The 22,282-nt window shown below is 43.4% G+C and overlaps 1 protein-coding gene across 1 annotated transcript in view; it reads left to right on the top strand.

The window, feature by feature from the left end:
• Positions 1 to 381: 381 nt before the first annotated feature.
• Rap1b (RAP1B, member of RAS oncogene family) overlaps positions 382 to 22,282 on the top strand; it is a 34,387-nt gene continuing 12,486 nt past the window's right edge. Inside the window, exon 1 of the mRNA XM_005357901.3 lies at positions 382 to 557. The gene's annotated coding sequence lies outside the window, so the exon portion shown is untranslated. The remainder of the gene's footprint in view (positions 558 to 22,282) is intronic.

Genomic DNA, 22,282 nt, shown 5'->3' with positions numbered 1-22,282 from the left:
GTTGGCGACGGAATTCCAGTGTGCATTCGGAGGCCCCGCGACCGCTTCGGAGGGTTTCTAAGCCCTGAGCTCCCCGTTATCCGCTGGGGTCGAGAGGATGCGCTCCGTGGAGGCTGACTCCCGACTGTGTCGGACAGTCAGCAGGCGGAGGCGAAGCTGATCGGAGCACCCCGAGGGCGCAGGCAGGGACGGGGAACACGGCTGGAGCCGGCCGGCCAGAGATCAGGCGAGACCCAGGACGAGGACCAGCCCGCCGACCAGCCCGCCGAGGCCGCGCCTCCTCGGCCCGGGGCCCCGCCCCTGGACCCGCCCCTTCCCGGGCTGCGCTCCTGCGCGCCCCGCCCGCGGGCGGAAGCGAGAGCGAGGCTGAACGCCTGACGTCAAGGCGACACCGCCAAACCTCGCCCAGAGTCAGGCGTGGAAAGCAGCCTGAGCGGCGGAGGCGGCGGCGGGCGGCGGCTGGCGGCGGCGGCAGAGACCGCCGTGGCGCCGGGAGCAGCGAGCCGAAGGGAACGGGGAGCGACAGCGACGGCAGGGACCCGGTGACAGCGCGAGAGGTTAGCGGAGCGCGTGCGTGGCGGCGGGGCTGGCGCGGGCCGGCTGGAGGGGGCCGATGGGGGGCGGCGCGGGCCGGGCGGGGCGGCCGGGGTGGGGGAGAGCTCACACGGCGGCGACGGTGGCCCGGGCGCGCGGCAGGTGGCTGCGGGGTCCCCCCCGCGAACCCCTTGCTTCAGCGGGCGAGCCGCCTCTGAGCGGCCGGGGAGGAACCTCAGCCGCGGCGGGGAGCAGCGCGCTTTGCGGAAGGGGTCAAATGTCTGAAATATGGCGGAGGAAGTGAGCGCCCGAGGAACCCCCAGCCGCCGCCCGCGGCACCGCAGCCTTCCCCGCCGCGCCCCGATCCCCGATCCCCGCCGCGGGTTGGGTGGAAGTTAGAGCGGAAACCAGAAAGTTGTCCTTTGCGGACACCCGGGGTTTCTCCCAGCTCCGGCCTGGGCGGAGTAGCGTTGATGGGGGTGGGGGGACCACTCCCCGGCGCCCCGCGGGCTCGAGCCTGACAGGGAAAAAGTTTGCCCGGATCGCGGCTGGCTCGCTTCATTTGTTGCGGGAAGTGGCCGAAGGAAGGCAAGGGAGCGAGCCCCACCTAGTCTGGCAGCCGCCACGGTGCAGAGACAGAGAAAAAAATGTTAAAGGGGCCTTTCCCTTCGTCAGCAAGAGGAAATCTCTTTTCTCTCTTGCAGAGAGAAAATCCAGGAAGTCTGTCCTCTTCTCCTTTTTTCGCCATCTCGATATGTCTGATTCTGAAACTGACTTATCAGCGCCCTGAATTTTCTTTGAAACTACTCCCAGGGAACTGGGCCCTCCGGATTTTCCATGGGGTGGAGGAAGAAAGATCTTCCCTTCGGAGTTTGAGCGGATGGGCTTGCTTTCCTTTCCCTTGCCCCCTCCCACCCTCCCATACTTCAGAAAGACATTTTGGCCCCACGACTCCTGACTGGTGTCAATACAAGCACTTTTTTATTACAGAAGTGGGAAATCGCATTTTTACTGAGTTGAAAATTGACATTATGGTGAAGGCTGGACTTTTAATATTTTAAATTAATATTTAAATTGTTGAATGTTTGCTTTGCTGACAGTGTGTATTGATATAGACCGAGTACTTCTAACTTGTAAATTCATTTTTTTCAGTTTTCTTTTGTATAATTAGAACGTTGTTGAGACTTGCCTAAAAGGAATTTCTCTTAGCAAGAAGTAACTTAATTGAATGGAGAGATTCTTCTCTTTTAAAGCTCTTATCATTCTAAGAGCTAACTTGGAATCTACGTATTAAGTCCTCATAGAATCATGGGACTTTTTAAGGGCTGGAAAGGGACTATTTAAATCTGGTCCCACCCTGTCATTTTGTGGAGGAGGAAACTGAGGCCTAGAACAGGTAAGATAACCTGAGTCTGCTGATTTGTAAGGCAGTGGTTTATCCATAAAAGAACCCACAGGACGAAATGTGGCATTGAATGGTGAGTTAAATCTTGCAAATCTTTTTAGTCCTGTTATCCGCTCCTCTCCAAGCTAGAGCGCCTTGGTTAGCTAAGTGTGGATAATGGCATGGATGGTGTCGTCCCCAGGTTTAAGTTAGAGGAGGTTAATACTCTGGGGAGGAAATAATTTTTACTTAAAGACACGACTCCCTAATGACGGTCTTGTTTGAGCTTATCCACACTTAATCTCTGTAGTGCACTATGTTCCCTTGTACTCTCATGTTGACATTCTTGGTAGTTTAATAAGCTTATCTGTGGAAGCCACAAAGTAAATTGCTGAAGGACATACAGCTATTTGGGTTTAATGTGCCTGGTATCAGAAGACTGCTGGAGGACGCAGTGCTGAGCTGTGGTTCGGGGCGTGGAGATGACGGCCACGTCTTTCCCCTTTTTCTAACTTATCACTCTTCCTCTCAGTGGCTTGTATCACTTCCTAACTTCTGTTACTGCTGTGTATTTTTATCTATTCTACTGAACTGTAAAGTCCAAGGACAGAATATATTCTTTTGTGTACCTCAGATGACTAGCGTGTTGCTGTTACATAGATTCTCTCAATGGAAGTTAAGTGGAGTTAAATGAAAACATCACAAAGATAGGAATTAATTCTGTTATATGTATTCTTAGTTCCTCGGATTTTACCTGAGCACTAGTGATGTTTGGGACTTAAATTTAGAGGAATTAAATGGAAAATTCAAAGAGACTGAAGAGCACAGTGTAACTTTGAAAAAGAATTACTTGTACATTGTGTTTGGGCTCACTCACTTTACAAATTGATCATCATTTTATCATTGGTCATTTATAATGATTCCAGTGTTTCCTTTTGACCTACAGAGAAAGTGAGCCCTCCCTCGTGAGCCGTTTGCAGCTGTAATCCCAGCAGTTCAGAGGTTGAGGCAGAATGATTGCCGTACATTAAAGGCTAGCCTGGACTAATGAAACCTTTATAAGTAAATACATAAGTAACTTAATCTACGTTTATGGAGATCTTTGAAAGATTTTGCCTATGCAGAGTTTGATGACATGTAACTGTACGTGCTGTTTTAAGTGTAAAGTCTAAAATTGGGATCGAAATCTCATGTTTAGCACTCTTTGCTTTTTGTTTAGGCACTTTGATAAATATTTATTGAATGAAATTAACTTGTGAAATAAGATCTGAGAAAACTTAACAGAGTTTACCTCTTTCCTCCCTCAAAGTGTGGTTTGCATTTGGCGTTTTATTGTTGACTGTCAAGGAGATATTACTGACTTCACATGTGTGCTGTAAATACATTTTCAGGGGTAGATGTTAATATATAATGTTTAGATTTGAACTGCTACAAGGTTAGTTTAGTGTTTCTGCTCTAAATAGTCAACGGCTATCTCTATAGCAATGATGTCATGTCATCACTGTAGAGTTCATACAAATCCATCTTTCTGCTGGGGATGCGGCTTGGTGATAAGAGGTCCAATCTCTCACTGAAAATAGCAATTACTCTTCAGTTGTCCGAGACTTGTTATAAAGTCATAACTAAATATACTTTGTGTTTTTTGATCTGGTTTGTCTATGAAGGATGTGTGTGTTTTGTTTCTATATTTGTTTTCTTTGTTTTCTCATTTTTGTGGACATAGATTAGGCTGACTTTGTACTGTTTGTCTTTTCAAACTGAACTTTTTTTAATAAGAACAATGTCTTAAACCGTGGCTTGATGCATTGTAATACTAGACAAAATTTTTATTTAGCATTGTGCTGTCTCGTACTGAAAGTTGATCTTTTCAGTAATTGTAGATGTTTTGCACTAGTGTTGAAAGGTTCTGATTAGCAGTTGAGGGCTAAAGTCTTGAAATTAGTTCTTTAGAAATCTCAAGGATACAGTGGAAGCAGTAACTGCAAAGAGTAGAATGAAGGGCTGGAGATGGCCAGGGGTCAAGAGTGCTTGCTGCTTTTGACCTGAATAGGATTCCTGCTGCCTCCCGACCACCTCTCTACCTCTAGCTGTTGGGGCGCCACAGCCTCCTTCTGGGCTCACAGATGCCCACCTACCGGTGTACTTCTCACACCTGTGCTCAGGCACACACACAGAAGAAAAAGAGAAGCTAGGTGGAACTTACTCATTTATAGTAGAAGTGTGACTTGCTTTATAATTTGTTGTCCTTTGTGTGAACTCACTTGACTGGATTCTAAGATCAATCCTTTAGCAGTAGAGTTTCTAGTTTGTAAAGTTAATCAGAATTTTTTTTTGCCTCCTAAAATAACAGAATTTTAGAATTCATGAAGATAAAGGATGTTACTTATTTCCCACACTTTATGAGCACTGCTGTGCTTACTCCTTATGTTCAGATTGAGGGTACACAGCAGCTTATTAAGCTTCCAGAGAGTCCTAAAACTTACAAAGAAAGAAATGAAAGTTTAGGGGTGTATGGTTTTATAATTGCTTTTAAATTCTCTAAGAATATTTGCAACAGGAATTGCAAATTTTCATTCTTGTTTTTATTTTACAAAAGGATAATAATATTCTGGAATATCATTTGTTGTACTTAAAATTGGTTCCATTCAAGGTGCTTGAATAGTGGACACACACTCATTTCTAGGTGATGGGTATCATTCTCTAACTACAGCCTAAGTTTGACTTCTTACTGATTCCTAGGGCTTCTGGGTGTTAACTAGTGTTTCATATCTTTATAGTTGTGCTACTTTACAGCAATGAGACTTTTCTGTCTAAGCTAGGTCGGGACTCGGGAGGTAACTTCTGGGTGAACTGTCTCAGGGATGGGGTTACAGATAGATAGTTCACCCTGCTGGGGATGTTAGAGGGAGAGGGCATCACAGAGTGGTCTAAAATTTATCTCAGCAACTATATACTTATAAAATTTGTTTTTTCCCAGCTGTGTGTGGTGATCTGTACCTGTAACCCCAGCATTTGAGGAGGCACAGGAAGGGCAATCCTTCTGTCAGCCTTGGCGGCACAGCAAGTTCCAGGCTAACCTGGGCTATGTTTTCCTTTACTTCAGCCATAGCTGTTTTGAAAGTAAAAAGGGAATTGATTGCCTCACTGGTGGGCTATCTCTCCCACCTGTGGTTTTCCTTGTTGTCTTGTGCGATAGGAAAAAAAATAGGAAAGCCATGTTCTGCCCACTTATAGTTTCAAGTGGACTTGGGAGGACATAGGAAGTAGTAGCTACAATTGGGCTCTAATTGCCTGTCTTCTGAAGTTTAGCCTCACACATTAGAATATATTCATAGTCATCATCATCATCACTATTGGGAGGACTCAAACCTAGGGCTTTGCACGCTGGACAAAGTACTACAGAGCTACATCCCCAGCCCTTAGGAATTACTTTGTAGTAAATTCAGGGATTCTCTAAGCTAATAAAATTAGAGGTCTCGGTAAAAAAGGAACAGTATAGACACAAACTACTACTGTGTTACAGATACAACATGTATGATTTTGAGGTAATGAATTAACTTCTCAGTGATCAACTCCGCATCTCTACTGTACAGGTAGGAAGGGTCAGGACAAGGTGTATGTGGACCTCTACTCTTAGAGTTTCTCTAGTTTGGAGATGCTGCACATTTGGATTGCTAAGATTGCTGAGTTTTCAAGTGTTCGGCTTTACAGGTTTGGTTACAATGTTTGCAGTACAGAGGATAAGAAGAACAACATGGTGTGGTGTTCAATCTTTGCACTGCTCCGGCGCTCTGGGAAACTCACCTTTCCGCTCTGAGGCTCTCTTCTCCCTTGCTTTTCCTTGGCAAGATGACATGTAGATGTCGGACTTTACTTGAGTAAAGTCTCGTTTGTAAATGTTTTACAAATCGTAGGACACACTCGTGTCATACAAATTCTTCAGGGCATCTGTTCTCTAGCATTAGTTAACATTCTCCAGGAGATCTGAGTGAAGGGTTGTAGAGCCATTGTTCTGCTTTTGAGAAAAGGTCTTACTGTGTTGCCCGCTCTGTCCTCAAACTTGCCGTCCTCCTGCTTCAGCTTTGAGGTGGCCGAGATGACTAATGCATCCCAGACTTGAGCTTTCAGTAGGAATTGTTTTGCTCAGTGGTTCTCAGAGTATGATCCAAGAGACTCTGCAGATCTGTAGATGTGCTTGGGGAGTCGGCAGGAACAAAGCTGTTAGTTACATCAATAATGCAAAGACATCCTTTGCCCTTTCTACTGTATTGACATTTGTTTCTATGATGCAAGACCAGTGGCAAGCATGGCTGGAGGGAAGCGGATTAGAGCTCTGGCATATCCTTCACTGCCCTGACTGTTTAAAAGGAAGAAAAAGTTCCACCTAAATGTTCTAAAGATGAATTAGGTCTTCCCTGGGTACAGGTCTTTTTAATATGACAAATAGAATGTTTGAAACATGATGGTTTCCCTCTGAAGCTAGTGATTGTCCCCAAGAAAAGTGACTCTCACGAGCCAAACCAGTTACTTGCTTTTAGATTTATTATGTTTACCTGCATGTTTGTGTGCAGGCTGCCCTCAGAGGTCAGAAGTGGGTGGGTCTTCTGTAACTGGAGCTGTAGCAGGTTGATTGTGAGCTGCAAGCTGGGTGTTGGGAATTGAACCTGGGTCCTCTGCAGGAGCAATAAGTGCTTTTACTGCTGAGCCATCTCTGCCGTTCCCAGAACCACTCACTTTTTTTTTTTCCGAGACAGGGTTTCTCTGTAGCTTTGAAGCCTGTCCTGGAACTAACTCTTTTAGACCTCGAACTCACAGAGATCCTCCTGCCTCTGTCTCCTGAGTACTGGGATTAAAGACGTGCACCACTCACTTTTTAAAGGAAAAAGTTTGGCTTAAGAAAAAAAATTCCTCATCACGGGAGACAGTCCAGCTGAGAGTTAGGTACAACTTATCTTAAAGCCCAAAGGCTTGACCTACATCTTATATTGTGGAAAATTAAATATGAAACTTTGAATTAAAAAAAAAGAATGCCTGTAATCTAGGTGTTGATGGCACATGCCTTTAATACCAGCAGGCAGGTGGATCTCTTGAGTTCCAGGCCAGCCTGTTATATATATGAGCTCCAATATAGCTAGGGCTGTTAAGCAGAGAAAAAAAACCCTATCTCCCCCCCCCCCAAAAAAAAGGAAGAAAAGAACAAAAAAAGAATGCTTGATAAATATTCAAATTCAGAGTTAGTATTAAGCTTTTTTTTAAAAGATTTTAATTGTTTTGTGTGTCTGATGTCTGTGTGCCACATGTGTTTAGTACCCATGGTGGCCAGAAGAGGGCACCTGAGACTGAAGTCACAAACCAGTCTGGGTGCTGGGAATTGAAGCCCAGTCCTCTGGAAGGACAGCAGTGCTCGCAACTGTTGAGCCATTACTCCAGCCCTCTGACATTCTGTTGAAAACAGCAAGTGTGCTTGTTGTCCTAAGGACAATTGTAGCAGTATCTCTGGATGATTATAAATAGCTCTTAAGCAAAAATTGGGATTTTGGAAAGCTTTTCTGGGTACTGGGCCCTTCATACTTGACAGCAGCCTCTTAGTACTGTGGGGAACGTCTTTCTTTGAACCTAAGGAACATTTGAAAGAGTACACAATGGAATGAATCATTACTTGAAGATTTGTTTAAGTGACCAGCGCTAGATACTGTAAGAAGTCTTGAGTGCCGTGGCCTTGTTTCTGAATTTTTGCTAATACAGAATTGGGTTAGATGTAGTTTCTTTGCAGGCTTCTCTAGGCAGTCCATTATTTTTGATCACATAAATTTAGATAATTATTTGGTATGTCCAAATTACCTTTTGGAAAAATGCTGTTTCTTTTTCCTGTTTACTTAGGAACAATCATAGCAATCTTGTTAAACAGTGAAATTTTAGGTTTTTGTAGTAGCCTAGATCTAGCTCTATTAGCTAGTTTCAGACCATGAAAGTAGGTAGAAAGGTGGATGGGTAGGTGGTGGGTGCTCCGTGAGCCAGTCTTCTTAACCAAAGGTCTAAAGTGGGAGGATCCCAAAATGTCCAGGATCTTCCACTCTCATCTTAGAGTGGAAGAACAGAGGATATCTTTGATTTGTAGCCAGCTCACTACTGACTAGCAAGGTGGGCTAACCTGGGAAAGTTACAGATCTTGACCTCTTGCTATCTATTTAAACTACAAAGGAACAGACTGGGGTATTCTACCATGCTTTCACAGAAAGTGGTATCTTGTTTTTTCCACATGAATAATCTTGCCAATGCAAGGCCTCTAAAAAGCTGATTAATAGGGCAGCAAGATGGTTAAAGCACATTCTACCAAACCTGATGACTAAGAGACTTGGAGCCCGTGTGGTGGGAGGAGAGAACTGACTCCTAGAGGCTGTCCTTAGGCCTTCACATGTGCACACGTGTGTGCGTGCACATAAATACACACAAACTAGGGTTTAGTAAAAGGTGCTCAGCTGATATGTCCTGATACTGGTCATGTAGAGGGACCTAGGTGGGTTCAGTTCCTAGCAGCTGTCTGTAACCCCAGCTTCAGAGGCCTGATGATTTGGCCTGGTCCTCAGGCACAAGCACTCATGCACAATACTTCCTCACCACAGACACATAACTAAAAAATAAATTGGTTAAATACCCTGCCTTGTTCCTTTCCCCGGAACCTTTAGTAGAAGGCAGGTTTACATGATCTGAAGAGAAACCAAGCTATTGAACAGCACTCTTTAAACGGATGGGGTTGGCTTAGAGCAGGAATGGGTGTGCGGGTGTGCAGTGCCCACTTAAGGGGTTAAGTGCTAAAGGGCTTCTGCCTACAGGAGCTAATCCCAGCGGGGGGAGGAAAGTTCCAGGAGCTTTGGTGCTTCTTGAGTTAAGTAATTAACTGCTCAGCTGTTCTAACGGTTCTGAACTGGGGAACATACTGAGATCATATTTTATGGCCAGGACATCCAAGTTCATCACAGGTTGCCACTAAATACTGTCATGCACTATAGTTATTAACTAAAAACTGGGTAAAATTTCTTCCATTTTAGGTATTTTATGTATTTTTGGTTTTCTCCCCATGAGCTCCCTCTCTTGAATCATAGGCTTTAGTGGCTTTTTTATTATGTGTGTGTGTGTGTGTGTGTGTGTGTGTGTGTGTGTGTGTGTGTGTGCACGCACGCATGTATGTGGTGTTTACTTTGTTTTTAAGGTTTTGGGGCTTTTGAGGTTTGAGGCAGAGACTGGCCTTAAACTGAAAATCTCCTGCCTCTGCTTCCTGATGTACCACCATGTGTACTACCTGTGTATCACCATGGAAGGCCTTTTGTTAGCTTTTAATGACAGAAAAAGAATTTATACTATCTCTCTGGGGTGCGAAATGTTACTGTTTTGGTCGTTTTGTTTTGAGATGGTGAGTAAGAGACTTCACTGACCTTGAATTTATGGCTGTCCTGCCTCAGCCTCCTGAGTGCTCAGGTTATAGATTTGTGTCATTGAGAAGAAAATGATGCCCTTCATCAGCCATGAAGGGCAGGAGAGGGGGCTTGGAGTACTAGGAGGAGAGCAGGGTGCAGAAGGCTTGTGTGTGAGCGGGCGGGGCTGCTCTGCCTCAACAGAAGTGGTAGGGCTGCTGGTAAAGCCTGCGCTGCTTGGTTTCCCACTGAGGGTCCTGTGCAGATAGTAACTCTCCGCCACCTAAGAAGATGGTGTTGAGTTTTATCACTGCACACTAGAGTTGACAGTGCTTTGCTCCCCAGCAGAACCTCCTGGACATTAAACACCCAGGTATCCACATTGTCCTTTAGTTTTAGATGATTCTTTGGAGCATAAGGATAAATCAGAGAAATTACATACTTCCTTTTTGTTTATTAAGACTATGTCTCACTGTGTAGCCAAAGCCCAGGCTGATCTCCAACTTGTCATCCTCCTGCCTGAGCCCGTCCATCGTCATTGCCCCCAGCGCTGCCGTTACAGAAGTGTTGTGTGTCTTAGGTACTTGTCAACCTTTGGTTCTGTCATTTGTTTTTATTGTTAGAATTTTGGGTTGTGGTCAATTTTTATGTTTGGTTTGACATAGGGCCAGGCTGCCCTTCAATTTGACAGTTTTCCTGCCATGCTCATTCCTATGGACTTGGCTGCTGTGGTTTAGTGGTGTTGATGTTGATTTGTCTGAGGTTTCAGTTCTCTTGGAACTATGAATGTTGTTGACCCTTCTCTGGGAGCTTATTTTCCACTGAGGCCTTTTCTGGGCTCTCAAAGGGTTTTTAATGTCAACCAGATCTAATCTTTGTGTTTTAATATTTATATGTATGTGCCTGTGTGTATATGTGTGAACCATGTGTGTGCAGGTGCCGCAGATATCAAAAGAGGGGGCAGAGTCCTTTAAACGGAATTACAGACAGTTGTGAGCCACCCAATGTAGGTGCTGGAACTTGGGTCCTCATTATGTAGCCTTGGGTGGACCTCAGTAGTGAACCAGGCTGACCTTGAACTCACAGAGCTCCTCTTTAGCTTCATCAGTTCTGGGATTAAAAGTGCATATTGCCATGCCCAACTTGGATGCCTTGTTTCTACACATCTGGCTACGTGTTATTGAGAGCTAATAGTTCACAGTTTTTGCGTGTTAGGATTGAAATAAATAATTTTATACAGAAGGTTTTAGCAAAGGTAGAATATTAATCACGAAAATGTTAACAAATACCCAGTTAGTAATACAAGTGTTTTTGGAGCCAGAATTGGCAGGTCTTAGCTGTTATAGCTAGAGAAGATGGTAGAAATGAAGAGGAATTGAGCACAATATTATAAGGTGGGTAGGTTTTAGATTAGTAGTGAGCCACAGTGAGCAACAATACAGTTTCTCCAACAGGCTTTATGCTGGTGGGTGTTTGTGAAATGGACAGTAGGGTCCGACAAGACAACCTAACTCCTGAAAGTTGTCCTCTGACCTCCATACACAGACACAGTAGTAGTCCAAAGCAAATGAACTGGGTAGATGCTGCCCTGCTCTAATAGACTCTGTGAAATGGGTTGTAAGACGATACTAACCTTCCGCTATAGCCCTGTTGGTGGGTATCTTCACATTGAGACGTGGGTGTTTCTTTTCTAGTGTGATGAGGATGATAAAGTACTGTCCATGTAAGTCACACTTAACGGGTTCAGTAAAATGAAGAAATAGACTCACACCAGTGTTCAGGCAAGTGCGAGGAATTTATAACAAACCAGGTTTTCCACTGGATCAGATATAAGACTCAGTATTCGTTAGATTATTTACAGATTCAAAAATTTTTAAGATGGCTTAGAAAGTTTTTGTTAGTAATGTCTTCTCTGAAAAAGACATTAGAATATGGAACTCTTACTTTCAAGCAATTGAAATAGTCTGCTGGAAATTCGGGCTGACTAGAAGTCAGTGGTGGGTGTCTTCCTCGACCCCTCTCCTGAGAGAAAACCACAGGATGCTCCTGCCTCAGGGAGGACCCCTATGGAGGAAGGTGAGAACTGACTCCTTCCTAAAGTTGTTCTCTGACCTCCACATGCAAATCTTGTTGCACGTGTTCTTGAGGTGCAGCGTGCGCGTGCGCACGCTCACACACACACACACACACACACACACACACTGTAAGTGTAGTAGAATTTTTCTTAGATCCCCAATGTGGGGCTGGAGAAATGGCTTGGCAGTTAAGAGTGCTTGTTGCTCTTGTTAGAAAACCCATATTTAATTCCCAGTACCCACATGGTAGTTTGCAACCATTGATAACTAATTCCAGGGCATCTGATACCTTTTCTGACCCCCTTAGGCACCAGGCATGCAGGTGGTGAAGGCATTATGAAGGCAAACACTTGTGACCATAAATAAGTAAATCTAAAAAAGATTTTATTTTATTAAATCCCTGATGGAACCACCTGGTATAGTGACAGGAAGAAGTAAATAGCTGAAGTGGATACTCTGAAATTCAGCATTGCTAACAGGGAGTGTCTGCCCACTTTTTCTGTTTTCTCAGTGTGTTCTGCTGGCTGTAATAGACTAATTAAGATCTAGACTTTTTACTTGGTAAATATGCTAATATTAAAAATATGCTGATATGTATGCATGTGATTGGGGAGAATAGTAATTTTGTCTCAAATTTAGCAGGAAATGGACACTTTAAAGATACCTTTTAAAAGAGTCATCTCTTTATTTATGTCTGAATGTTTGCTGGCCTATATGTATGTGCATAGTGTAATGTGTCTGGTGCCCTCAGAAGCCAGAAGAGGGAAGCAGATCCTCTAGAAAGGGAGTTACAGATGGTTGGGAGCCACCATGTGGGTTCTGGGAGCCGAGCCTGGTCTTCTGCACTGAGCTGGCTCTCCATCCCCGAGCTGCATTCTGTTGACCTAGTAATTACGTGAGTAAGCAAGCAGGTATTGTGTGACAGCAGAAGAGAAACATTCTTTATGTCCTCAGTGACATACGATGCCCCTTTGTTTCTCTAAGTGCCCTTTAAAAGACGTCTTGAGTAAACTGGAAATACAGAAGTGTTACATTTATCAAGCCAGTGTGGACAGGAAGTGGATAGCATAAGCTGCCGATTAGATGAAATTTTTGGTTTTTCGAGACAGGGTTTCTCTGTGGCTTTTTGGAGCCTGACCTGGAACTTGCTCGGTAGACCAGGCTGGTCTCGAACTCACAGAGATCCGCCTGCCTCTGCCTCTCGAGTGCTGGGATTAAAGGCATGCACCACCATCGCCCGGCTCCTCTGCTTTTTGTTTCTTAGTTCTGCACTTTTGACAGATTGAACCAGGGAATTTCCATTAGGAGTATGTTGGTCTTAAAGTTTCCTATGTGGTATGTAATTGTGCAAACATGACTCCACAACCTAAAATTGAGGCATTCTCTTGGCTTCTTGGTGCTTTGGGGGCATTCGTCATACGAAGCAAGCCATTTGCTCTTAGTTAGGTGGCTATGGGAAATGAAATAATTGTTTATAGTCTCATGGAAGATGCTGGTTGTAGTTCTCATTTCAGCCTTACGCCGAAACAGATTTTAAATGGTGTTCTTAAAAGTTTATCTATCCTTGTGTGAGGTAAAAACTAGGTATTTATATTAGCAAATTTCGTGTGGTGTTTTCTATTCGCAAAAATTGGGAGTGATTTGTTCAAAGATCCCTACTCCCTACTCTTTTTTTTTATTTTATTTTATTTTTTTCCGTTTATTTATTAAAGATTTCTGTCTCTTCCCCGCCACCACCTCCCTTTTCCCTCCCCCTCCCCCAATCAAGTTCCCCTCCCTTGTCAGCCCTTAGAGCTATCAGGGTTCCCTGCCCTGTGGGAAGTCCAAGGACCACCCTCCTCCATCCATGTCTAGTAAGGTAAGCATCCAAACTGCCTAGGCTCCCACAAAGCCAGTACATGCAGTAGGATCAAAAACCCACTGCCATTGTTCTTGAGTTCTCAGTAGTCCTCATTGTCCGCTATGTTCAGCGAGTCCAGTTTTATCCCAGGTTTTTTCAGACCCAGGCCAGCTGGCCTTGGCGAGTTACCGATAGAACATCCCCATTGTCTCAGTGTGTGGGTGCACCCCTCGCGATCCTGAGTTCCATGCTCGTACTCTCTCTCCTGCTCCTGATTTGGACCCTGAGATTTCTGTCCGGTGCTCCAAAGTGGGTCTCTGTCTCTGTCTCCTTTCATCGCCTGATGAAGGTTAATATTCAGGAGGATGCCTATATGTTTTTCTTTGGGTTCTCCTTATTTAGCTTCTCTAGGATCACTAATTATAGGCTCGATGTCCTTTGTTTATGGCTAGAAACCAAATATGAGTGAGTACATCCCATGTTCCTCTTTTTGGCTACTCCCTACTCTTAACTCATAAATATATTAGTACTGATAGCCTGATGTCCCCTAGGATCTCCAAACTGGATTTAGTAGTTGCTTCAAATATGTGAGTGCACATCTGTTCACCAGTGTCCCAGGATGTCTTTATGGTGACGAGCAGTTACTCAAAATTCTGCACCTTTGACAGTAGCATTAAATTAGGTAGGTACCTCAAGGACTATAATGAGCTTTCTCCCCCGCTCCCCACAAGACTTAATGTAAGCTTAAATATGAATGGTTATTTAAGTTATAGAAGAACTGATAGATGGAGATCTGAGGAATTAGGACCACCTCTTTGCAAAGCAAACCATAGTTCATGCTGTCTGTTGGACAAGTTTCCATCTTGATTTGCAGAAGTTTCCTTCCTGTTGTTCCTTTGCCTACAGCGCAGTAGACCTTCCAAGTAAGAACATACTCTTCCTTTGGTTCTTCTGAGTGCGCGTTGCTCTCACACTTGCTCTCATTACCACACTCAGCACATAGACGTTTGAGCTGAACACCAATCTGCCACCACTTCAGTGATATGCAGAATCTCCTCTCGTCTCTTCCAGGGTCTCACCGCCTGTAGGGCAGTGGTTCTCAACCTGTGGTCGCAAGCCCTTTGGGGGTACATATTTCAGATGTTTACAGTTCATAGCAGTAGCAAAATTATAGTTACAAAGGAGCAACAAAAATAACTTTATAGTTGGGGTCACTACAACATGAGGAACTATATTAAAGAGTCTCAGCATTAGGAAGCTTGAGAGCCACTGCTCTAGGGCCTAAGTCTGGTGAGCCTCGGTAATGGACAGGATAATAATGTAGACTTTGTTGACATGCTGTCCTCATCAGGGCCATTCAGTTCTGCCATTTTTGCCTGGTGATAACCATAGATGAGACACTGAATGAGCATGACTGTGTTCCAGTTAAGTTGTTTTTAAACACAGCCAGCAGCTACTGGAGATGCAGCAAGTCCTAGGACCCATCCCTCAGTGTCTTTTCTGTTCCAGGCTATGCTTTCAGTTTTAGTTATACAGTAATGAACGTGACACATGATCCTAGGCCACAGGCTATTTACTTACGTCTTAACTTTGTTTGAGTGCATCTGGACAGATTCAAGACACACAGCCTGAAGGAAATTTTATCCAATATTCAATTCATTCTTTTGTTTATTTGTTTTGTTTGGGCGACAGGGTCTTACTATGGAGTCCTAACTGCCTGGAACTGAAAAAGATCCTCCTGCCTCTGCTTTCTGAATGCTTAGATTAAAAATCATGCACCACTATGGCTAGCCTCCAAGGTAGCTTCAGATGAGGTGGGGAAGCCTACCACTGCATGAAACCTTAGGCGAGTATAGTAGGTGCTGTGGTCTGTGATGGTGTAACTCACCACAGCTCAGTGTGCTTTAGCCGTCAGCATCTCTGTGTCAGGAAAATAGCCTACATGTGTGCATCTGGTGTTATGTTCTTTGTACACAATAGGCAATCAAGCCAAATAATACTGTTGATAAAGCTGAAACACCAGTTTTCTTACGGTTCCTTTTATATGGTATATTGTTTATGGTACATTACTTTGGTTTTCATCATAAAATGGGTTTTGTTTCCAGCCAAGGCTCACATTAAAAGCAGCCCACATACTAACCTTACTAGGAGCACATATTGCTCTAGGTGTGGCGTTCGTGGCCTTCTGTTACTGACAGCTCGATTTTTAAGTGTCTTCCATTTTTCTCAGCATGGCCTCTACCCTCAGATTGTCTAGTGTGTTGCTCCTGAGTCAGAGCCCCTGAGCACTTTTCACAGGGGAGTTTTCCTGTCTCCCTGAAAATACTTTGCGCTTTGCTGTTTCTTTCCTCTCCCTGTGTATCCTGTGCGCTCTGAAGAGTTCTAATTCCATGTTGGACTTCATCTGCTACATTCTCTTTAAAGCAATTCCTGATTTCCATTTGAACTCTAATCAGATTTTGTGTCTCTCATAATATATGCCCCTCCCTCTTTGGTGGCGCTATGGCTTGAACCCAAAGCCCTAACACTAGCCTATAATCAAGCAGTGAACCACATCCCCAAACTGTTTTCTGTGTTTCTTGTTTTTTCCTGCAAAGCTTCTTGGGGGCAAGTATGTTGTTCCCCTTTATAATTAAGAAATACACCCGACGGGGAGCCAAAAAAAAGAAATACAAGATGAAGCAAATGCCTATCAAGATTGACTTCCTTTTATGCTGTAGCCATCTTTTCATGTGTCATTGTTAGTGCACTTTCCACGGAAGTGTAACACCCAGTAAGTAGTGGTTGATTGTAGGGGGCACTGGGGCACTCTGGCTTTTAGATTTCTAATGGAATATTTTAGATTCTTGAATGTTCAGATAAAGTACACTTAATCCGTTTACTCTCCCATTTAATGGTCTGTTTACATGTTAGGTATATTCTGGTGGCTTTTCTAGGAAGTGTTGTTCCTCAGAATTCTTAGTTGGGAGCTGTCGGGTGATACTTCAGTCAGGTATGAAGCAGCCAGAAATTTCCCCTTCTTTCTTTCCATGGTGGCTTACTCATTGGCCACAGGCATACAGAGACTGTAAGTGGTGTATAAGAGAATCTGTACCTACCCATTCCTCTGCCTGAATTGTATGTGTTTCTGTTGTATTAGTCATAAAGTGACAAAGTTAATTTCACTCCTCACTAGCAGATATATGACGCAGAAAAAAACTAGGTGCTAAAACTTTTGCAGATTATATCAGCAGATAAGACAAAGTTGGGACTAGAGAGCTCAGTGGTTAAAAGTACTTGTGGTTCTTGGAGAGGACTTGGGTCTAGTTCCTAACATCCACATGAAAGCTCACAACTGTCTGTATGTAACTCTTGTTCCAGGGCACCAGAACCCATGTGATGTGCATATACTCGGACAAACATTCACACACACACACACACACACACACACATAAAATAATAAATCCTGAAGAAAAAAGGACCAAGAAGGACATGACTGCTCTTAAACATGTGCTTACTACACTTGGTAGCCTTGTCAGAAGCAGAATCAGCACTTAAATATACTGATCCAAGTGTCCTGACTTATACCTGTCGTCTCAGAGCCCCAGAGTGGTTAAGGCAATGAGGATAAGGACTTTAAGGCTAAGAAAGGCATGAGGCTCTGTCAGGGAGGAGAAAAGGTCTGGGCAGTGGTGTTGAACATCTTTAATCTCAGCACTCGAGAGGCAGAGACAGTCTCTCGAGTTCTGAGGCCAGCCTGGTCTACAGAGCAAGTTCCAGGACAGAAAAGGCTACATAGCAAAACTCTGTCTCGAAAAAAAACAAAACAAGCCAGGCGGTATTGACACACGCCTTTAATCCCAGCACTCGGGAGACAGAAGCAGGCGGATCTCTGAGTTCTAGGCCAGCCTGGTCTATAGAGCTAGTTCCAGGACAGGCCCCAAAGCGACAGAGAAACCTTGTCTCGAAAAACAAAACAAAGAAAAAAAGAAAAGAAAGGAAGGAAGAGGCAAAAATAAAAAATATGCGTAGTGGTACATGCTTGTCATCCTAGTACTCCAGAGGCTAAAGCAGGAGGATAGAGTGTTTCAAGTCAGCTTGTCTCACACAAAAACATTTTATCCTCCTTTGGTCACAGAAATTCAAGTATATAACAGACCTGTGTGTATTTAATCTTTCCTCTGTCATTCTTTGTCTGTGGAAAATGAGAAGTGTTTGCAAGATGGTGCAGTGGAGAACATAGAAAATACTGCGGCAAAATGAATCAGACTCAGTAATGGGAAAAATCAGTGAGAATTACCTCCTTATAAACTAGTTCCTTTAGAATTGTATGCTTTTTGTTTTGTTTGTTTCTTGAGATATAATCTAATCCATACTGGCCTTAAACCCAAAATCCTCCTGTCTCTGCCTCCTACATAGTGAAATTACTGGCATGCCACCACATCAGTTGTAGCCAAAATAATGTATTTTAAAAATCCATGTATTTTGTTGGTAGTCATGTGTGTGAGTCCAGGCGTGAGTGTGGCACACCTCGACACATGGAGGTTGGAGAGCAGCGTTGGGTGTCGGTCCTCACCTTCCATCTCGTTTGAAACAGATTTTATTGTCAATTGCCACTGCCCGTGCAGACTAGCCGGCCTGCAGTCCTTTGCTTCCTCCATCTTGTTATTACAGCACTGAGGTTACAGGCGGTAGTAGCCACAGCTCCCAGCCTTTGGGTCACACCTAATTACCCACACGCCATCTCCCCAGCTCTGCCTTTAGAGTTCTTAGGTGTTTCAAGTTTCAAGCACTATAAACAGCCATCTATAGATAGACTTTTTTTTTTCTTTTTCATTTTTCGAGACAGGGTTTCTGAATAGTTTTGGAGCCAGTCCTGGAACTTACTCTCTAGCCCAGCTTGAACTCAAATCTGTCTCCCTTTAATCCCAAAAGCTGGGATTAAATTAAAGGCATGCGCCACCACTGCCCAGCTATATAGAGATAGGATTTCTAAAACTGGCAAATTAATATTTACCAACTACTTACTTACTGCCTTGTTCACTCGCTTAACATTTTGTGCAGTGCAAGTTATTTCATCTGAAACTTTAAACTCCAGAGAGGAGATTCTGTTAGTCCGATTTTCTGATGAGGAAATGATACACAGAGGAAGGTCAAGTAGCACGGCAGAGGTCAGGCCCCATCCAGACAGTCGGGTCTTAACTGTTGCTGCATGTTCCAGTATACCATACAATTAAGTATATTCCTGTTATCAGAATTATACTCCGCAGATAGCATGTTTTGAGTGAATATGCTCACCTGTAGAATTTACACCTGGGTCTAACAAAAGAAAAAAAGATTTTTGTTTTTGCTCGGTTGGTTTGGTTTTAGTTACTGCCTGGCTTACCTAGCACTCACCTGAGAAGTCCTGTAAGAGATTGGCCTTTTGTATTTGTCAGGTTGCTGATAATTGCTGTGCTCTGGTTAGATGGCTACTGTAATAAAACTGGAAAACGTGTTGATTTTGTACTGAATATATGTCAGTGGAAGATTTGGCAGGATCGATTGGGATAAGCTTTATTTACTGGAACTATTAATACCCGTGAAAATGGCAGGGGAGACTGTCTCCCCTATTTGAAATATTAAGATGGTCAGAATAGACAGAATGCTATAAGCAGCTTCCTACTGGGTTGTTGCTTTGTTTGTTGTGTTTTTTGTGTTGTGAGACAACCTCACTCTGCAGCCCACGGGAGCCACAAACTCACACCAGTCCTCCTGGCCTTAGCCTCCCAGGGCTGAGATTTCATGGCTAGAAGTTTTCTTTTTGATGGGAATTGGGCCTCTTTTTTTCCTTGAAAATAATTTTAAAATCTGCTCAGGTCTGAGTTTTTACCATACCCAGCAGGTTAGGAATAAGACTGTGTTCTATTGTTGAGGTAGAGTCTTTGGAAGAGAGCGGAGAGCTTGGTGATGAGACGCTACTTTGGGAGTTGGAGGCGGGAAGAAGTCAGGCTCTTCACTTGCAGACCTTGTTCAGTGGGAGAAGCCCTGTCACTTGACTTCAGGAACTAGTAGTTAAGGGTTTTACATAGCCCTGATAATTTAGGATCACAGAACTTCAGTTGAGGGAGGAGAGTGAAAACTAAACAGCCTGAGGATAAGAAAACTGCTTGTTACCAGCATTCTCGGGGAGAAAAGTTTGTCTAACCTGGTTGTAGACTCTTTGACATAGTGTTTTTACTGGGAGAATGTCAGGCCTTTCAAATGTTGCTTTTCAGTGCTGGAGAAATGGCTCACTTGTTAGGAACACATACTGTTCTTGCAGAGGACCTGATTTCAGTTCCCAGCACCCACACCAGGAAGCTCACAACTGCCTTTAACTCCAGTTCCAGGGCATCTGACTTCCTCTGGCCTCTTCGAGACACACACATGTTTACATGAATAAACAACAATAGTAAATATTTTTTAAATGGTTGCTTTTCAATTTTCAGACTCTTTTCCTGATACACTTGGTGTATTTATTATAAAATTTAAGGAGTGAATTTGAATCTAAGGGTGTATTGCACATACCTGCAGAACATGAAAGCTGTTGGTTTCAACACTGCTCCTGTTTTAGGGTGTTTCTTTTCCAACTAGACTAATTCCTGGAAGTCAAGTCTTTAACACCAAGATCTGTGTGATGCTTCTGCAGTTGGGATTCATGGTATCTCTTAATACTAGATGTGAACAAAATGGGAGTTTATCTACTGTAAAAGGAAATAATTGGTTAACTTCTCAAAGCCTCATTACAGACTCTTTGTTGGAATTGTTTTGGTTAGGTTGGGTTGGGTTTCTTGGTTGGTTAGTTCTTTAGTTTTATGTTGTTTTGAGACGTGCTCACTGAGTGGCTGGCCTGAAACGCTGTTGTGTAGCCCAGGCTATCCCACTGAGTCTGGTGTTCTGAAACAGGCTCTAGCTGTGTGACCCAGACAAGCTTCAGACTCACTGTGCTCCTGTCTCGGTGGCCTGTAGAGTAGAAGGATGCGCGGCTGACTGCAGCACCCAGTGTGCTACTGAACGATGCCCCAGCCTCTAGCTAAGCACTCGATTCCTTAGGTAATTTTAGACCAAAATGTTCCATATCTTTGTTTCCTCTGGTTAGTGTTGGTAATGACTGTTGGTCAAGGCTTTTATCAGGAATGAGGTTCTTGTTTAAAATCTGTCCATCAACCCTGTGAAATTGGTTATAGTCTGTATGTCACAACTTAAGGTATATTTGTGACTTCCCTCTGGTAAATTATGTAGATAGCCAGTTCTGTGCCCCAAACTTCTGCATTTCATTTTCTGCCATCCTGAGCTAGAAATTAGAATGTCTAATGTATATAAAGAAAAGCAGCCACGTGACTCATTCACTGGCCTCACTTTGTTAAGGAAGTACCAAAAAAATATCACTGGAGTTGTTTGAAATATAGTGTTGTTTATGATAGTTAAACATGGATCAGCCTTTTTTTTTTTAAATTCACTTTATATTTATTTATTTATTTTCCAAGACAGGGTTTCTCTGTGGCTCTGGAGCCTGTCCTAAAACTAGCTCTTGTAGACCAGGCTGACCTCGAACTCACCTGCCTACTCAATTGCTGGGATTAAAGGCGTGCACCACCACAGCCTGGCTGCCTTTATTTTTTTTTTAAGATGAAACTATTTATTTACTTTCCAAGATAATTTTATGATTCCTTTTGTCTACATTCTATCAAAATTAAAGCATTCTTTTTTTTTTTTTTGAGTGTGTATGTAGGGTGGGCTAAAGAGATGGCTCTAGTGGTTAAGAGCACTGGCTGATCTTCCAGAGAATCTGGCTTCAATTCTCAGCACCCACACAGAAAATGCAGGAAAAACACCAATAAACATAAAAATAATAATAATTTTTTTTAAAAAAGAATGTGTATGTATAGGTTTCCATGGAGTCCACAGGGAACTGGAGCTGTAGGTGGTTGTGAGCTGCCATGTGTGGGTGCTAGGAACGGAACTGGTCCTCTACAAGAACAGTGTACACTCTTACCCACATCTCTGCAGCCCCTAGTGAAGCATTCTTAAAAATAGTTTCGCAGTTTTTAAACAACATAATGTGATAATTTTTAAATTTCTTAGTTCACTTTCTCCCCCCTCCCCCCGTGTTTGGGGGACTTTTCATTTATTTATTTATTTATTTATTTATTATTTTGGGTCAGGGTCTCACATAACCAAGGCAGTCCTTGAACTAACTATATAGGGTGAGCTTGAACTTGTGGTCCTCCTCTTTTACCGGCAGAGTGCTAGGGTTATGAGCCTGGACCACCGGAAGCCACTTTTCTGGTGTTGTACTTTCCATTTTATATATATATATGTAACCTCTTACACAGTCAGTGTCTTCATTTGGGGTGGAAGTTGAAGATAAATGTATTTCCTGAGAAAGCCTCAATGTCCATGCCCTAATCTGAAATGAGAAGAAGGGCTTTCTCTGTATGAAGCATCCTGGAGATCAGTGGGCTACGAAGCCAAGAGGAAGAAGAACATGTAGACTTTTGTATCTTCCTTTGGTTGGGTACCCAGAAATCTCTATAATATTTGAGAAATATACAAAAGCATATTGGGACGTGCTTTCTCATTATGTATCCAGAGCCCACTTGTATTTGTATACCTAAGTGTGTGTATGTGTGTGCTTGAAAGGCTGAAAGAGGGTGTCAGAGCCCCTGGAACTGGAATTGCTAAGGGTGCTGGGAACTATACTTGGGTCCTCTTTAAGAACATCACGTGTTCTCAACACTGAGCCATTTTTCTAGCCTCTATTTTAAAAGGCATTTTATTCTAATTGTGCTTGTGCCAGTTGTGCTGTCTTGGAACTCTCTGTGTGGACCTAATTGTCCTGCCTGTCTTCTGAGTGTTTGAATAAAAGGTATGCACCATTACACCCAGCTCAAAAGAGAAAGAACAAATTATTGATGGACACAAGAATTGGATAAATCTGCCTTATTATACCGACGAGCATGACTAAATAGGATTGTAAGTTCAGAGCTAACCTGGTCTATATAGCAAGGGCTTTAGTTAGTTAGTTCGTTCGTTC

This window comes from Microtus ochrogaster, chromosome 24 (assembly GCF_000317375.1).
Source record: "Microtus ochrogaster isolate Prairie Vole_2 chromosome 24, MicOch1.0, whole genome shotgun sequence".
In the NCBI taxonomy this organism is placed as follows: domain Eukaryota; kingdom Metazoa; phylum Chordata; class Mammalia; order Rodentia; family Cricetidae; genus Microtus; species Microtus ochrogaster.
Note: the sequence above shows the minus strand (reverse complement) of the source record. Positions and strands in the feature narration are given on the sequence as shown.